The sequence below is a fragment of the Emys orbicularis genome, chromosome 18, assembly GCF_028017835.1.
Source record: "Emys orbicularis isolate rEmyOrb1 chromosome 18, rEmyOrb1.hap1, whole genome shotgun sequence".
In the NCBI taxonomy this organism is placed as follows: domain Eukaryota; kingdom Metazoa; phylum Chordata; order Testudines; family Emydidae; genus Emys; species Emys orbicularis.
The window spans coordinates 15251204-15265769 of NC_088700.1; positions in this window are offsets into that span (position 1 = coordinate 15251204).

Sequence of the window (14566 nt, forward strand, 5' to 3'; positions counted from 1 at the left end):
TTAACTGCCTTCTTGCTGATATCACTACCCCATGACCCTACCTCCTGCGCTCATGCACACAGAGGACCCTGCCCCATAAAAAGTGCTATTCTATAGCTTCATACAGATGTGCATATTCATGGCTTCTGTGAGGAGAGCTGCTGTCTGACGGATGGTATCAATCTCATTATATTATTACCTGCTGCTTCTACTATATGCAAGGACTGAACTCCTCACTGAAGTCAGTTAATTTAGTCATGGCTTGGGTCATTTTGGGCCTGCTCTAGTTGGGGGACTGCCCAATAGTTATGAAAGAGGAGGCTTAGTGGGCCCTGGATAATGAGGAGGAATCCTATAATTTTGGAGGGCAGATCCCCTCAGCTAGTGTTAATCGGTGTAGCTTCTTTGAGGTCAAAGGAGTTATGCCCGCTTACACTAACTGAGGATCTGGCCCCGGAAAGAAGCTAGCTCTTCAAATGAGAGATTTTTCCAGAGTCAGAAATTTGCGCTGGATATTTAACCAGCTCCTTGCAGTCAGTGTCTCAGAAGACATCGGAGAGTGGCGTGACCATCAGGGAGCTGGAGGTGGATTGTGAACATCTAACAAAGTAAACGTGGGGGTGGAGAAATGGAACAGCAGAAATGAAACTGCAGACCAAATCTAAGAACCCGAAGTGGTGGTGGGGCAAGAATCAGCTGGACAAGAGAAAAAGAAGACAACAGGAGAAGATCTGATGTGGGGGAAAGACAACAAAGTAGAGCATGAAACCCCCCCCTGAAAAAGAACTGAGTGAAACTTTCACAAGGGAAGCTGTAGTGGAGGACTTTAAATATTTCAAAATGATTATCGACATGTTAGGGCTGGGAGATTGATTTATTCTTATGTTCTTTTGAGAAAATTATGAAAAGTAATAACAAGTCTAAAGTACAATAAAGATGCCCTGCTTGCTTCACTCTTAACAGATGAAGCTTTAGAGGATTGTGGGAGATTAACGGATGATGAAATGAGCCTTTTGATTCTGTCACACATGGAGTTCAGAAGCAACCTGAGCTTCCCCTTGCATGAGCCCTGCAGAGCTTTCAACAGGACGAATGTGAGACAGAGCCCTTGTAAAATACAGCACACAGAGAAAGAGGCTAAATAACAGAAGGATCCTCTGGGAATTTAATGCATAGAGGAGGACAGGAGGAAATTGGGAATCTGATGTGCTATTAAAAAAAAAGGGTCTTTCCTAGAATCTGGCAGAGTAACTAGGTGAACAGAAGGAAGCTCGTCGGGAGGGGGAGGTGTGAAGGAGGAGCCTGCAGGAATTTACTCCAATCTATATAGAAGGAGACCACGAAGATCTCCCTGTAGGAATTTAGGGTCCAATCCTGCTTGCATGGAAACCATGCTTTGTTCCTGACTTCAGTGAAAGCAGAATTAGAACCTTAGGGCCTGAATCTGTTTAATACCATTGGCATCACTGGGTTTACTCCTGATTTATGTCAGTGTAAATACGATCAGAATCAAGCCCTTAGTGCATGGATTTGGAAGATGGCAAAGCTCTCTGGGAATGTGATGTGTAAACAAGAAGGACCTTCTGGTAACTATGGACTAATTTCTGATCCTGCTAGAGACAAGCCTGCAGATAACTCAAAAACTGGGGGAGTGGTAAGTAATAAAGAAGACAGGTTGCTGATACAGAGTGATCTGGTTCTGTAGTAAGCTGGGTGCAAGCAAACAATATGTGGTTTTTTTTTTAAAAAAGGCTCTAGAAGCAATCCTTGCAATTACAGTCTGGTAAGCCCAACTTCAGTACCAGGCAAATTGGTTAAAACTATAGTAAAGAACAGAATTATCAGACACATAGATAAACATAATTTGTTGGGGAAGAATCAAAACAGCTTTTGTAAAGGGAAATCATGCCTCACGTGTCTATTAGAATTCTTTGAGGGTGTCAACAAGCATTTAGACAAGGGTGAGCCAATCAATATATTGTACTTGGACTTTCAGAAAGCCTTTGACAAGATCCCTCACCAAAGGCTCTTAAACAAAGTAAGGAATCATGGGATAAGAGGGAAGGTCCTCTCATGAATCAGTAACTGGTTAAAAGATAGAAAACAAAGGGTAGGAATAACAGTCAGTTTTCACAATGGAAAGAGGTAAATAGTGGGTAACCTCAAGAATCTGTACAGGGACCAGTGCTGTTCAACATATTCCTAAATGATCTGGAAAAGGGGGTGAATGGTGAGGTGGCAAAATTATTTAAGATAATTAAGAACAAAGCAGACTGTGAAGAGTTACAAAGGGATCTCACAAAACTGGATGACTGGGCAACAAAATGGCAGATTAAAGTTAGTGGTGATAAGTGCAAAGCAATGCACATTGGAAAACATAATCCCAGCTATACATACAAAATGATGGGGTCTAAATTAGCTGTTACCACTCAGAAAAGAAATTGTGGCGTCATTGTGGATAGTTCTCTGAAAACATCTGCCCAATGTGCAGCTGCAGTCAAAAAAGCTAACAGAATGTTAGGAACCATTAGGCAAGGTATGGATAATAAGACACAGAACATCATAATCCATTATACAAATCCATGGTACACCTACATCTTGAATATTGTGTGCAGTTCTGGTATGTTAGAATTGGGAAAGGTACAGAGAAGGGCAACAAAAATTATTAGGGTCATGGAACAGCTTCTATATGAGATGAGATTAAAAAGACTAGGACTGTTCATTTTAGAAAAGAGAGGACTAAATCGGGGGATATGATAGTGTGGTCTATAAAATCATGAATGGTGTGGAGAAAGTGAATAGGCAGCAGGTTGAAAGAAACCAAAGGAAGTACTTTTTCACATTACACACAGTCAACCTGTGGCACTCATTGCCAGGGATGTTGTGCAGGCCAGAAGTATAACTCGGGTAAAGAAGAATTAGATAAATTCATGGAGGATAGGTCCATCAACAGCTATTAGCCAAGATGGGCAGGGACGCGACCCATGATCTGGGTCCCTCTAAACATCTGACTGCCAGAAGCTGGGAATGGGCGACAGAGGATGGATCACTTGATGATTCCCTGTTCTGTTCATTCCCTCTGAAGCACCTGGCATTGGCCACTGTCAGAAGACAGGACACTGGGCTAGGTGGACCTTTGGTCTGACCCAGTATGGCCGTTCTTTTGTTCTAAACACTCCACTAGACCACTCTGCACTTACTGAAGCAGCAGTGAAGACCACAGGGAAAGTATTGCAACCTTGATGTATCAGTCACGTGTGATTTTACAGTGATGTTCCTCCTGATGGCGCCTTGCTATAATTTTCATTTCTTTTGCTCAGCTGGGGCCTTGCTTACACGATAGGTGAAAATATTCAATTAGTTTCCTTTATTGGAAAGTATGTTCCATTAAACCATTGTCATAGATACTAAGAGGCCTCCTGGTAGATTTTGTTAAAGAAACATCTGACAAAATCCTATAGCACCCCTGCAAAGACTTCAAAGCTGAGGCATAAGCTTGAGCAATTACATATTAAGTGGTTTAATATTGTAGTAAGCAGCACAGGGAAAAGGGACAATGTTTTGGATATCCATGGCCTTCCCCAGGTTGTACTTTGCTAGGCCCTTGGTTTCTGAAACATTGTCCTTTGCCTTGTTCTCCTATCTGCAATATTAGACAACTTAATATAGACAGTAATTAGCAGAGCTAATGATGCTTTTTCTTTGAACTCCTTGCTGGAGTGGCATAGGATTTGTTAGATATTGAGATAATCTGGAGTGGTTTGAGGGATATTACTTTCACCCCCTATTGAGCACCCACAGGACAGAACATAATTAGACTACAAACTTTGAACTTGCTGAGGTTTTTTCTTCATCTCAGTTTTGGTGTGCACAAGTGGCTATTAAGTACTCATCTGGATCGTGCTTTCCCTGTGCTAACAGATAATAATAATTATACCTAGCTTTTATATTGCACTTTTAGTCAGTAGATCTCAAAGTTCTTTACAAAGGAGGTCAGTATCATTAGCTTTGTTTTACAGATGGGGAAACCGAGGCACAGGGTGGTTAAAGTGACTTGCCCAAGGTCACCGAGCAGCAAAGCTGGGACTAGAATCCAGATGCCAGGAGTCCAAGGCCAAGCTCTGTCCTCTACGCCACACTGCCTCCCCGTCACTTTAGTTTCTCATTCTCTCTTTCCACCAACCATGGTGATGCCATCAGCTGAATCTGGCTTTAATTCTGATCACACTGGAGTGTGACTGACTAATCCACTTTGCTGCTGTGGGCTGTTGTCACATGCCTTTGAATGTTGACACTTCAATTACAGATACATGGGACAAGTTGCATTTTAGCCCCACACACCTGGTGCACTGATCAGCAAAGGGGTTAAACATCGCAAAGGGATTTTGCAACTGTTTGTGGACTCATCCAAATGAAGCAGGCGGGGTTATTTTGGTGCCATTACTGACCAGTGGTGGTTGCTGGAGTTGGTTTGGGTAGCTCGGATTGCTAAATGGCTCAGACACCAGGCTGTACTAGTGTACAACCTATACTGCAGGTGCTTCACATAGAAATCTGAATGAGGTTCTGCTCCGGCCCCTTTACATGAGTAGAAGAACCTGAGAGGGGCTAAGGGGCCCTAGAAGCCCAGGTACCGCCCATGCAGACAATGTGGAAGATGGCCATCAGGCTGCTGTCTGAGACTCCTCTCCCAAGCCTTACCATACAGGGCTTGTTGAAAGCAGGGCAGCAGGCTGGAGGGGTGTATCAGGGATGGGTCTGCATCACTCAGTGCTATGGGGCTTCCAGGCAGCACTGTGGCTATTTACAGGCATAGGGCCTGAAAACTGTCAAAGCTATGCTGGAGGGCTGCTCCAGCCCCGTGAGCAACCCAGGATTGGGAGGGCAAAAATGGTCACCTTTTCCCCTGAACATGCAGGGCTGTGAGTTCTGCACTGACTCTAAGAGGCGCCGCGTACAATTTCACCCTGAATAAGTTACCCATTCCGCCTGTACACGATTGTTTCCAGCACTATATTCTTTAAGTGCTGTCTCTAGTCTAGCTGGGATGCAGCTGCATATATTTCCCTTTGGTGACCAATCGATACAGTAGTAGTTAAAGCTGGTCATAAAGCATGGGAAGAAACAGTAAAAAAATCATTCTTGACTTTGTTCCCCTTTCTGGGGGGTGAAAATTTGAACCTTCATCAAAGTTTCCAGAGAATAAGAAAAAAAAATTGGCAAAAATGTTGAACGTTCCCCTCCCACTTTTTTAGTCCCCATAGTAGTTTCAAAGTTAGAAAAAAATATCCACCAGTTCTACTAATGTCCTTTGCTGTTAGCTGTTTTGGCCTTGATTTTTCAAAGCACTTAGCAAAAAAAAAAAAAAAAAAAAAATTGAGAGGAGACTTAAATACCTTCATGGGGAGAAAATATCATGTACTAAAGGTCTCTTTAACCTAGCAGAGAAAGGTGAGAGTCAATGGCTGCAAACTGAACCCAGACAAATACAGATGAGAAATAAGACACAATTTATAACAGGGTGAGTAATTATTGGAGCAAACTATCAAAGGAGGTGGTGGATTCTGCATCTCTTGATGTCTTCAGATCAAGGGGGCCCAATACAGGGGGAATTCTCTGGCCTGTGATATGCAGGAGGTCAGACTAGATGATCTGATGGCTCATTCTGGCCTTAAAATCTACAAATCGAAGAATTAAGCATGTGAGCTAATCCACCGATACCAATGATACTACTTCCATGCCTAAAGTTAGACTTGAGCTTAAGTAACCTGATGAACTGGGACCCCCATCAAGACATCCATTCCTTTACTCAACTTCATCTCATCACTTCTAGCTATAGTAACTTGGACCACACTAGATAATGCCACTCCTGCCTGCTAGTTACTATTTTAATATACTTTAGATAGTTACCATACTGCTGCTTAATCGCGCTAGATATCAATTTCATTTTCTTAATCTTTCCTTATTAATTGCTTCCACAAGGTGTTTCTAAAGCATCTTTTAGACCCTGATCCAGCAATAGGGTCCACTAAATATGAATGTGTGGAGTCCTATAGATTGCAATGAGAAACCACGTGGCTGTGGGGTTTCCCCGCATGAATAATTATGAAGTCCAGGACTGTGAATTCCCTCTCAGCTACCGGTGAGCTGTAGCTCCTTCCAGGAGCTGGCACCGTGGCTTCCTACCACACAAAGACTAGGCAGCTCTTTGATGGAGCTGCAGAAAGGCAGCAGGAGCTGAGCAGAAACAGCTGGGATCTTTCAGCTGCAGAAATGGCCTCCTAACCTTGGAAAACACCTTCCTTTGTGCCTGTTGAACAGGTCAGTGTTGTCCATTTGGGGTGAGACAGACCTGTAGGAGGAAGGCAGAGGTAAAGAGGAAATGAGGTGGAAGTTGCTAGGGAGAAAAAGGATGAGTCATTCTCTCACAGCTGGTTCATGCGGGCGTGAATCCACAGAGATCAATGGAGTCACACCAGGGTAAAATCACGGTGAATTGAGACTCAAGCCCATTTCTGGGGCAGCGAGGTCATAGGGTGAAATATGGCATGAGGATTGGAGTGAAGAAACCCACGTCACTTGCCTGCCACAGCGACGATGAAGAAGAAAAAAAGATGTCTTGAGACTGGAGACATCTAAGCTGGTGCCGTGCATAGATGATGCGTTGTGGAAGTGAATTGGGAAAAGTTTGTGTGAGTAGCTACGGAAATGTCACCTACGTTGAGAGCTACTTGAAAACATCCCTCTTGATCTGTGGGGATAAAAAAATTCCATGCAGCCATTTTCAATATTAATCTATGCCAGTGGTTCCAAACTTTAACAACCTGTGAACCCCTTTCACTAAAATGTCAAGTCTCGCGAACCCCCTCCTAAAAATGAATATTTCCAGGGATTTTCTCCTTTACCTGAGTATAAATTATAAAAGCAGTGATCTTGGAAATATAAAATTTGGTTTTATGACAATCTTATCACACAGTATTTATTATTTATCATTACAGTATTTTTATTACATTATGAAAACGGCAACACTCTTCCAAGATCTCACTTTCGTAGCTTGTATCACTCTGAATAAGCCTGTTATAAGACAAGTCTCCTATGTTTCATCAAGGAGTATCAGATGTGAAACAGCATGAAGGTATTTAAGAAGCCAACTCAAAGAGTTCCTCCTACACAAGCATTCAGGTCTTGAGCAGTCCAGGCAAACAACGCACGTTACAACAAAGCTTAAATCTGTTCTTCATAATAATTTTAAAAACAATACTAGCTGCCTATTTAATTTTAAAAACAGCAAAAAATATCCACCTCCCTTTCCATTTCTTATAAGGAGTCTTGAAGTTTAAATCTCCTCAGTGTGATAGATATGCTTGCTTTGATCTGCTTAGCTCTTGGAAGTCCAGGGGCTCTGGGCTGCTGGCCCCGTGCTGCCCGTGGGGTCCCTAGGGACAGCTCTGTCCGCCATTAGGAATTTTTTTCCAGAGAATCCCCTGTAACATTTCGCAAACCCCCAGGGGTTCATGAACCCCAGTTTGGGAACCACTGATCTATGCTAAATGCCACATTGATAGTTGCACTATGAATCCCTGCATAGGTAGATCAATAGATGGATCAATAAAGTAGAGCAGAATGGAGGGAGTAATGTTAAGCGGTAGGAGCAGCTCTGAAGCAAGCCTGGAGCTCATCAGCTTTGTATGTTATCATTGCTGCTTAGAAGATGTGCTGGGTGCCTCCTCACTTCTATTAAACTCTTCTCTTAACTCCCCTTTGCTGACATCTCTCTGTTCTTCAGGTGTTTCTGCCTCAGCCACTCGTGCTTTCCTGAGAAGCAGATACTTCTCCTTTGTCGCAGAATGGCTCCGATGGGGGTGGGGAGAGAAAAAAGGAAACCTATTGTCTCCCCTCTAGCCTTGGGATGGTTGGTGCTTCTTCGGCCCACTCAGAATGAGTTACTGAGACGCGGTGACCTGAGCATGAGCCCTTGCCAGCTCTGGCAGAGGGGTTGAGATAGCGACAAAACATGGGTAAGCGACAGGGCTCTGGCATGCTTTCTCTCCGCGATGTGATAGGTCGCTTTGGGGCCGTCAGAGAGCCATGCTATAAATCCATGATATAGACCACCTGTGTGGGGAGGAGGGAGGTTAGTTTATAGCGCAGATTGCTCAGCGTGGTGATAGTCTGCATCCATGCTGCTTAGGGTGACCAGATGTCCCGATTTTATAGGGACAGTCCCGTTTTTTGGGTCTTTTTCTTATATAGGCTCCTATTACCCCCTATTACCCACTGTCCCGATTTTTCACACTTGCTGTCTGGTCACCCTAACACTGGTCAGGAAAACACTGCTTGGAAACATGAAGCCATGACAGCAAAAATTCCTTTGTGTGATAGCCTTCCTGCTATTACGTGGGTTAGTTACAGCGTCGCTTTATGAGCGTACCAGGGTGGAGAGGCCCCTGGGAGCTTTCCTTCTTCTTGCACAGAGCCATGCATGATTAAATTCCTCATGGCCATGAACAGCTGGGATCCTTGTGCTCCAACAGGGTGACAATCCCCCCTGTACAGAAGACCAGCACAAACTCTACACACTTAAGCCCTATTTCAAAACCTTAAATGGGATTTACATGGCAGACGCAGAGGTGAATTTGACACACACAGTGCATTGGGCTGAAAGAGTCTAGCGTCAAACAGCAACACTAGGACCCCCCTGGGGAGTGGGAAAGGGTGGATCGGACTCAGGAATTGGGGCTCTGGTCTCCTTACCTCCAGTGCTAAACATAGGCTCAATGCCCATAATCTAACCTGGTATATTATAGGATCCATTATATTATACTTTTGCTAGGATATGTCCTCTCCCACCCCCTTCCTAGAATGTCCATGACCACATACGACTCTAAATAATCCATTCTGGTCTTTACAGGGGTCCTTCCACTAGTCATGATTAGGCAGTTCCTATGCAATGGAAAAACCTTTAATTACTGTGGCTCCTTTATGATCGTAGGATGTACACATTTGAACCCCGAAGGGTTTTCTCCAGAGAATAACCTTTATTTGCTTGATTGTGTCTGTTCAGTTAATTCTTTCTAATTACTATTTTCTTCCTATTAGAGCCTAATTATATACAGTATTTTCATTATAAAGTGTAATGTTTCCCAGAGAACCATGTCAATTACACAGGCGATATTACCAGAGGTCTCATTTACTTCATTAAACCAGAGAGTAGCAGCCTCTTGTCTGATTAAAACTGTGAATGGAGTTATGGACTCAGTTATGTCCTTGTCCTTCAGTATGTATATTACAGCTGATCAGAGTATGATAAAAAATATGCTCCATGAATATTTTTGTGGATAAAAATATCTACTTCAGTTTGCTGATATTTATCAAGTTCTGTTACTCCATCACTGTGACCATTTAGGCAGGGAAATCATTTGTAAATACCCAGAAGTTTTAGGAATTTTAGCATGAATCAAAATTTGGAATAACTCATGTAATCAGAGGTTGAAAAATGTTGATCATGTTCATAAATTGGAGAGGGTCTTCAGAAGACCCATGAGAATGATTAAAGGGTCAGAAAACACAATTGACAGTGAAAGTCTCAAGAAGCTAAATCTATTTAGTTAATCAAGATTGGCTATTTTTCTAAAAGATATGCTCTACTTCAAACAAGAATTAATTCAAAGAAGTCCTATGGCCTGTGTTATGCTGGAGGTCAGACTAGATGATCATAATGGTCCCTTCTGTCTTTACAATCTACGAATAAATCTGTGAAATAATTGGGATTATTTACTTTCGACAGCACTTGCGTAAGAGAGCACAAGGTAAAAGGATAGCACATAATGAAGGGAATATGGAGGGTAGCTTGGAACATCTATACCCCCATCTCATAATACAAGAACTACAGGGCATTCAGTGAAACAAAAAGGTGGCAAATTGAGCATTGAGATAAAAAGGAATATATTTTCACCCAGCACACAATGAGCCTGTGGTACTCATTATCAAGAGCGGGGATCGGCAACCTTTGGCACGTGGCCCGTCAGGGAAATCCGCTGGCGGGCCGGGACGGTTTGTTTACCTGCAGCATCCACAGGTTCGGCTGATCGCGGCTCCCACTGGCTGCGGTTCGCCGTTCCAGGCCAATGGGGGCTGCGGGAAGCGGCAGCCAGCACGTCCCTCGGCCCGCACCGCTTCCCGCAGCCCCCCTTGGCCTGGAGCGGCAAACCGCAGCCAGTGGTAGCTGCAATCGGCCGAACCTGCGGATGCTGCAGGTAAACAAACCATCCCGGCCCCCCAGCAGATTTCCCTGATGGGCCGCATGCCAAAGGTTGCCAATCCCTGATCAAGAGTGTAGTCCCATTTAAGTAAATTAAAATATTCATATGCTTAAAATTAAGCATATGCTTAAGCACTTTGTTGGATAAAGCCTCAGTGCTCAGAACTTTGTTGGACTTAGCTCTTCACCTCTCTGTGTTTCAATTGCCCCCTCTGTAAAATGGGGATAATAGAACCCCTGCTAGTGGGGTCATTAGTCTTAACAGATTAATTAATTAAAACTCAAGCACTTTTGAGATTGGCTACCTTGAGTAAATGAGAAATATCCCTGCAAAGGCTGCAGATAATAATATGAAATTGTAATTCAGTAGCAGCCTGTGAAACTCCTGTATAACTCAGCGTACAATCACATAAGCCTCTAGCACACGCTCGGCACTTTATAAATAATAAATAATACAATTGCCGGCACAGTGACTTTTGATAATAGCTGTATTTTTTAAAAACTGACAGAGCTGAGCTGGTTACCCGGCATGCCCAGTATTTACCAGGGCATTGCAAACCTTCTGTGACAGCATCCAGACATGCTGGGTCAGGCACACGTGAAAAGCAAAGGGAAACGTGGCAGGCTGGGGAGATGGCATTTTTCTGTGATTTGAGTTTGTTTTTTTTTAAATTGCTGTTGCTGAATCATTTTGTTAGCCCATGAGTCCTGTTCCTAATGCTGGAGACGAGCTAGAACCCAGGTGTAATGCCTCCAAAGGAGTTTATTTATTTCGGCTGCTGGAGACTGCGGTTCTCCCTGCTTTCTCTAGTGCCCAAGTGAACTGATACAGCATGTGCTATCTAGCATCATCACACAGGGTCTCCCTAAATCCTGATCTGAATTTAACAGCCATGGAATGGATTGGTGACTGCACTAGATTATGAGTAAACCTCTTCAGTTTTTCTTTTAGTGTCCCATCCTGTTGGCCTTTTCCTTTTCTTCGTGTGATATTTCAGTGCTTGCCTCTTAGAGCAGGGATATCTCACTAGCTGACATCTTGCTGGACCCATCTGGTCATGTTAGTTGCCATCCCATACCATTACAGGTGGGGCCTGGATTTAGGATGGATGAATCCAGACTTAGCATAACATGATGATGCCAGCAATAACATTGGAGACATGAGAAGCTTCAAAATTTCTGCCCTCAGCACATAGCGACATAGCACTGAGGTGCAAGGACCCGAGACAAATGTTAAAGGAACATGCCTGTCCATGAACTGTGTGTGAGAGAGAACAGCAGGATCTACATACCCCTTTCTGGGGATGACAGAAAGGCCTCGATCATGAAGGCATTGTGTTCTAATTGGAGCTGGAATTTCTACTACTCTCCGCAGTGCCTCTAGTCTGTCTTTTCCTTTCCAGACAAATATAAAAACAGGAGGCATACACTATAGCTTTGAATTGCCTAAGATGATTCTTCCCACCTACACCTGGCAATTCACCAGCAGGAAAAGCATTAAGAACCCAGTGTCTCCAGAAGAGGATCTCTTCATCTGGGCAGGCATGGCTCAGAGGTGGGGATACATCAAATATTCGAAAGCAGTCTTCAAATACTTGAAACACTGCCATGAAAACAATGGAGAAAAATTGTTTTCTCCTGCCACAGAGGGCAGGACAAGAGGCAATGGGTTCAAACCACAGCAGAGCAGATTTAGATTAAATCTCAGGAAAAATTTCCCAACTGTAATAACAGCGGGACAATGGAATAGACTGCCTAGGGAGGTCGTGGAAGCTCCTTCACTGGAGGTTTTCAGAAAGAGGCTGGAGCCACCTGCCTTGGATGGTGTAGACACAACAAATCCTGCATCTTGGTGGGGGTTAGACTAGATGACCCTTGCAGTCCCTTCTAACCCTACAGTTCTATGATTCGACTCTAATGTAGGTGTGGAGGACACACATGCCACCTTTCTCACCAGAATCATGTCATAACGTCTCCTTCTGGAGGAGTTCATTACATTGTAATGTTCCATAACACCCCCCAAAACCAATGATGTAATGCAAGCATTCAGTAGGGATCACCATGAGGAACACGAATGGCTTTATGGCCATTTCTGCATTATCTCAATGTAATCTACTGATAAGGGAGAGCCACAGACCCAAGCAGGACAGGAGCCAGATAAAACAAAAGTAAGAACAAGTACACTTTTTCAGTGTGAAGAAGCCAGGGTTGCTGCTGATGGGAATGGACAGTTGTCCACATAATCCTGGCTGCAATAAAACTGCTGTCTCCCCCATTCCCAGATGTCAATACAGAATTGCTGAGCAGTGCCTGGCACATCACCAGGTATCCTTATATTTCAAGGCTTAATCTTGCTTAATTGTCCTGTTACCTTTTCATCTAAGCTGCAAAGCTTTTTCATCTGTCATTTAGCTATGCCTGTTCACCTCTGTGCCCAGAGAGACACCCAGATAGCCTCCAAACATTACTAGATAGTCTGCTGATGTAAAATTAGCTGGAATGGCAAATGGAGATATCAAGGAATATATAGCTGGCCAGATGGAGAGATATAAGCATAGAGAGAGACCTGGATGGAGGATAGATGTGAGCATAGAGAGAGGGGGCTGATGGATGGATGGATTGAGAGATTCCAAAAGGACAGCTGGAAACTAGAGCTGGTCAGAAAGCTGAATTTCTGTTCCACAGGAAATCATGATATTTTGACATTTGTTTCCATTCTGAATTAGAAAAAAAAAGTCAAAATATTGAAATTTCCCACAAAACAGAAATGCTAAATAATTCTGATTTGGAAACGTTGAAATATTTTGTTGAATCCTTCATTTTGACACCGGCTACACTTTTTGTTAATGTCAAAACATTATGATGTAATATTAAAAATAATATCGACGTACAGTGACATTAATTTATTAATACGATATAAAAGTCAAAACAAAATTGCTCAAAACAATAAAGTTGAAACTAAATGTTTGGAGATGACATTACATCAAAACTGACACATTCCTGTGAAATGTTTTGATTTAGAAGAAATTGTATTTTCCAATGGAAAACCTGTTCTGTTGGGGAAAAAAATGGCTCTAATGGCAATGCAGAATGAAGGGAGTATGAAGAGATGGGATCAGAAATGTATGGGTGGATTGAAAGGTTGGTTTAATACAGAGAGTATACGGCAGCTGGAGGCTATCAGGGTAGGTGCATTGAGGGGAAGAATCCTGGCCCCAGTGCACAGTGGTTGGCAAAACTCTCGTTGACTTCCATGCAGGCAGCTGGGATTTCCCCAGACTTGGAAATATCTACTAGAAAACCATGGGTCATCTCAGGCTGTCCCAGTGTGGTGGTGGTCGGGGGGAAGCTTTCAGAGCACCTATGGTCTATTCCCAGGAGACTGAACCAATCGTCCTGAGTATTATTCGCCCATCCACTCTGACTCAGTGTTAGCAGAGAGGCCAATCAGGTATCATCTGTAAGGATTGCTGAACTTGATGGAAACACTCTTTGTGAGTTGCACGCAACGTGTTGGGACCATGAGAGTGGTTTGGCTGGCTTTACGCAGATGAGTACTGATGAGGTTGTCCTGCTTTAGCAGGCAAGTCGCTCAATGATCAGGGAACGGGATAATATATGTGGATTTTTCCATGTTGTTCTATCACTGGTAAAGTCTGTAACCTGGGGACGTATCTCTCTTTGATTCCAGGGCAGTGCGAAGGCACAGGCAGGAATCATTGCCAGCATGCAAGGAAGTAGCAGCAAGACAGACTTCTGCCAAGACACCCTGGCTTCAGGCTCCTCTACTGCTGGCCCCATGGCTTCCCTTCTGAACAAACAGCTGTCTAGACACTCAAAAGGCTGCACAGCCAAAGAAGATGGGGAGTTAATGCTGGAGGATTTGGGAATATGAAAGGAGAGGGGTGGAGCCAGAGACCTGAACCAGGGGCTGAGGGAGGGTGGTCTGTGGGAGAGTGAGTGGGGCACTGACCTGGATATTAAGCCTTAGTAAACCGAAATTGTCGGAGCCAAGGGCAGTTGCCTCTCTTTGATAATTTCCTCTTGATTCCTGCAGGAATTGAATTGACCTCTGACCCCTTCACCATCAGTACCGAAGAGTGAGAAACTGAATGATGGGAGCGGGAAAGGCTTGAATCCTGGGCGAGGAGAGGTCTGAAAAGGAGACCTCAGAACAACCTGGAAGGAAGGGCCAGGCAGCCACATCCCAGGCTAAATCTCCATCCCTAGCGATACCCCCAGTACATGGCGTCAAGTATCAGAGGGGTAGCCGTGTTAGTCTGAATCTGTAAAAAGCAACAGAGGGTCCTGTGGCACCTTTGAGAC